Genomic DNA, 5,475 nt, shown 5'->3' on the forward strand with positions numbered 1-5,475 from the left:
GGGGGAGGTTGGGGTACCAGGTGGTGGGTGTTATGGAGGGCACGTACTGCATGGAGCACTGGGTGTGGTACAAAAATAATGAATACTGTTATGCTGAAAATAAATAAATAAATAAATAAATAAATAAATAAAATGCTAAAGAAAAAATAGGCAGATCATCCAAGCAGAAAATCAATAAAGAAACAAGAGCATTGAATGACACTTTGGATCAATGAACCTCATAGATATATACAGAACATTCCACCCTAAAACAAGAGAATTCTCATCCTTCTCAAGCACACTTGGAACTTTCTCCAGAATAGACAACCAACTGGGTCACAAATCAGGACTCAGCTGATCCCAAAATGTTGAGATTATTCTGTGCATATTCTCAGACCACAATGGTTTGAAACTGGAACTCAACCACAAGAAAAAGTTTGGAAGGAATTCCAACACTTTAAAGCTAAAGACCATCCTGATTAAGAAAGTTTGGATCAACCAGGAAATCAAAGAAGAACTTAAACAATTTATGGAAATGAATGAGAATGAAGACACATCAGTCCAAAACCTATGGGATACAGCAAAGGCAATCCTAAGGGGGAAATACATAGCCATCCAAGCCTCCCTCAAAATACTGAAAAATCCAGAATATACCAGCTCTCTTTACACCTTAAGGAACTGGAGAATTAATAACAAATTAAGCCAACCCCACACACAAGAAGGTAAATAATCAAGATCAGAGCAGAGATCAATGAGATAGGAACTAGAGATACAGTAGAACACATCAACAAACTAGAAGCTGGTTTTTTGAAAGAATGAATAAGATTGATAAACCACTGGCCAAACTAATCCAAAAGAAAAGAGAGAAGACCCAAATTAAAAAATTATAAATGAAAAGGGAGCGATCAGAGCTAACACGAAGGAAATAGAAACAATCACCAAAAATTATTACCTTGTTTTATTTGTTATACTTTCATATCTTTCTTAATGTTTTGATCTTCAGAATATGAGTAGAAATTACTTTTACAGTAAAATTATTAAAAAAAAAATAAAACAAAGATAAAACTGAAGTTATTGTGAATGTGGTGTTACTATATAGTGATTTTTTTAGATAGTTCTTCAATATACATATTATTTTGCACAATAAGTTTGGGCAAGTTAGAATGAGGTCAGAGAAATGGTAGGCCATACTTCACAAAATGATCTTGTGGGGGTAAATGGAAGGTAATTTCTTATATAGATAGTTTTGTAATATAGTTCTTTTTTTCTCCTAATGGAAGAAGAAAACAGTTCAAGGAAAGAGATTATGAGTGGAAATGAATATCTGTTCCACTGCTTAGTGACAGCAAAGAAACTACTTCCTTTAGAAAGATAAACAAGAAGAGTTTTACTTATCATAAAAATTAAATTATAAAAGAATCATTTGAAATTCTCTTTTAACAAAAATCTCTCTGCTTTTAATATATATTCCTTGTCTCAAAAGTCAGAAATATAAATGGAAAATATAGTTATTGATGTTATCTGTGACTTTTAGTTTTTGTGAAACAATGTGCATCAACTTTGGAAATCAGGGAAAGAGAAGTGATCATTTCTATTTAAACATGAGGGTGGGTAGTTCACAAGATAAATAATTGAAGAAAAATTAGACACTAAGTGACTGTCAGGGTCTGTTAGTGTTCTCAGGAAGCAATGTTTATAGCCAGTGGGAAAAATAAGGAAAACGTGGTAATAATATGCTGGAATTCTATAGCCTCACTGTGACACACATAGGCTTTCACTGTATAAAGCCTGATTCTGCTTTTACCCAATTGCATCCTCAAAACATGAGCTTCAGATAATCCAGATTACTTATATCTTCAGGATAAGAAGTACCCCAAAACATTATAAATGCCCCTGAATAATAATGTCATTTCATATTGTGACATTTTTCAGTTTACAAAGGCACATCCACATATATTTCTTTATACTTTCTACACAACTCTATAAGTAGAGAGAAAGAGGCACTGTCCTAATCTCTCAGATAAGAAAAATAAGCTTGAGAAAGTCTTCATGGCTTTTCCAGGGTAGCCCAATAGTTAACTGGTAAAATGAAGATTCAAATACAGGCTTTCTGGTAGTATGTCCTGTGCTATGTTTACTTCAGTACAGAGGAAAGTGTATTGAATCTAAGAATCTGCAGAGAGGTTGTAAAAAAATGCATCAGAAAGTGCAGTGTCTACTCTCTGGAGATTAAACACAATTTGAAACAGCTTTACTCTTAACTTGTGCCAAGTAAATTAGCTGTATTTACCCTATTTATTGGACCATTTATTAGAGTACAGGATATATTGGTCCCTTTGATTATTCTACTTTCCAAAAGGGATCATTGTTAGTGGATTTGACATGAAGTTATCACATGTAATCAAAACACCTTGGTGTGGAAATAAAAGGAAAAATATATACTTATGAAATGCTTATTATGTACCTGGTACTTCATTATATATACATTTGTTTAATCCTTACAAAAACTGAAAAAAAGTAAATATATTATTACCTCCTTCATGCAAACAAGGAAACTAAAACCTACAAAAATTAGGTAATTTGTACTAGATCTAGATAATTGATATCCGAAGTAAAATCTATGTGGTTCAGAAGGCCATACTTCCCCCTATACAATTTGGTATTAACATAACAATTTGTTTTTGCAAATATTGTTTTACTTGCCAAAACACTTTTATATAATGTCAGCTTCACCTTTTTCCACAACATTCCCAACAATTGCTTCTTAACAGCAATGAAGGCAATATCCACAAATGACAGATTAGAAAACTCAGAGATGGAGAAGTCAAGTGACCTGCCAAAGTCCTCACAGAGATATAATTACTAAGGCCGCAACTCAGTATGAGTATTCTATGCTTTTGGCATTTAATTCATGCTGCCTAATAGAGAAAAATAATCAATAAAATAAAATAAGGCAAATTATATAAAATGGCAAAAAGAAAAAGAAAAACTTTAGACATAGAAAAACTATGCATGACATCATCAACAGATTTAAAATGGGGCAATAATTTTTGAGGTTTGGGCACTGGATGAAATTATAAGGAAAATAGAATGTCAATCACAATTCTTAAAAAGCATACAGTATTGGAAAATACCAAAATTCAGTCCATTTTCATATTGTTAAAAAGATAGAGAATGAAGGATAAGGGCTGGAAAAAGAGGATAAGAGAAAAAGGTAACTGAGATATAAAGTAAGGAAAGAATAAAACAATACTGGTTCAAAGAGGAAAACCTAAGATTGGTGGTTTGAAGATGCTGGGTGAAGGTGACTTTTGTCTAAGAAAGAATATTTTAAAATAAAATTATACAACATTATACTCCTATTTGCCTAATTCGATGGTCTTTTCTGAAGCTTCATCAAGCTGAAGGTTTTTTTAACTTTTCTCAGTATACTGGTAATTAATCCTGTCCTTACTTATCTGTGATATTGGACTTCTCTGGTTCTTTTTCAGTGTATCTGGGAACCAGTGTCAGCTCTGTCAATAATTTATTATTCTTTGACCTTGGGCAACTCATTTATCTCTCGATTGAATTTCTTCAAAATTAGAATGTTGGAATGCATAATCATTAATGTCTTTTCTAGTTTCAGAGGGCCATGATTCTATAACCATCTCTAATAACAATTTCTTATTTCACACTGCAAGCTCTCATTTGGCAATGAGGGATGACTTTCAAATCTTTCTGTCACCTTTGCCCCAAATATCAGACTTCTTTATGTAAACCTTTCCACCTCATGTAGCATAAAACAAACTCATCAAACAAACTCATCCTTGCAAATGTATTCTTCTTTTTACATCTTCTTGTTTCCTTAGTAATATCACAATCTTTTCCAGGTGAAGCCTCTTAAGATCAATACCCTAGGGTGCCTGGGTGGCTCAGTCATTAACTGTCTGCCTTCAGCTCAGATCATGGTCCCAGCATCCTGGGATCAAGCCCCATAATAGGCTCCCTGCTGGGTGGGAAGCCTGCTTCTCCCCCTCCCACTCCCTCTGCTTGTATTCCCTCTCTTGCTGTTTCTTTCTCTGTCAAATAAATAAATAAAATCTTTTAAAAAAAGAAAGATCAATACCATAGTGACATCTTCCATTATTTATTTACATAAAGTCATTTAACAATCTATCATGTTTAAATATGAAAGTTTGTTATATTCACCCCATTACTATTTTCCTAGTGCCCTGTTTTAAGTACTCACATTTCTTAGTGTTCAAAAATAGTGTAACAGTTTTCTAATCTGCAGCTGCCATCCTTCCCATTCTGATCTGTAGTCATTTCTTCAAAGCCATACCTTGTTGCAGCCAGAGCTAACTTCCTTTAACACAGGCCTAATGATATTTGAGAATTACTGCTTATAAAGCATATAGAATGGTCCCTGCAGCATAGTTATATGCTATACAAAAATTGATTATTCTTCTTATGACTCCTCTACACAAAAATCTTTGAAAATTTCCTTTGATATATAGAGAAAAAGTCTATGTTTCTTAGATTAGAATTTAAGAATCATTACAGTTTGGTATCAATTTTAATCTCCAGTTATATTTTCTACTGTATTTCACTGAATAATAATTTTAAAAAACTCTTTAATTGCCTGATTTTCACACATCTACATTTTAAGGTGGTGTTGACCATTCCATAGCCACCACTTTATTTTATATCAATTGGTCCTATTCCCCTCCACCCCACACCAGAGCATAAGTGTTTGGATAATGATTAGGCATCAATTATACTATAGAACATCCAATCTGGCTTCCAACTTATCTGTTATATGTCCTGCCACAGATAAAAACTGAACCCAAATCTGACTTTCTTTTTCTTAATAATTTACACTAAAAATTTTGAAAAGAATTTTAAGAAGGAGTAAGGTGATAATGGAGCAAGAAATAAACAGCAGTGGTCATGATGAGCCATATGTAAAATGAAGTTAGGTGTGGGCAGAAAATAAGCTGAAGCTAAATTAGTTGCTTGGTATGGAAACAAAAAATACCATTTATGCTGAGAAGAGATACACCATAAGAAACTGGGACCACCTGAGTCTCAGAGAATTTAAAATAGTAGCTAGATCCTAGAGCTGTTTCTGTTCTGACGACTTCATTTTAGCCCACATGCAATCACCACCCCCTTATTCTTGAGTTAATTAAATGTGTCTTTGTTTCTTGTCACAAATACACCATCTCAATCTCACCTCCTTCAAAAGGCTAGCCCAAATTTCATTCTCAGTTTCATTGTGATTGAGTCTCTCCTACAACAGCTCCACAAGCACACTGTTTGTATTTGAAATACCATCAATCCTACTCACTGTTGCATGAAAGTGGCATGCATGCTAGTCTGATTAGATTGGGATAAGCTTTTACTCACCCGGTGCTCGTTCAAGAGCTGATGTACAGTAAATACTTGATTGATGGAAAGACTGCAATGGAATGAGTGAACTAGTAGTCACTGAGGTGTTCAAGCACAGGCCAG

This window comes from Mustela lutreola, chromosome X, assembly GCF_030435805.1.
Source record: "Mustela lutreola isolate mMusLut2 chromosome X, mMusLut2.pri, whole genome shotgun sequence".
NCBI classification, from domain to species: Eukaryota; Metazoa; Chordata; class Mammalia; order Carnivora; family Mustelidae; genus Mustela; species Mustela lutreola.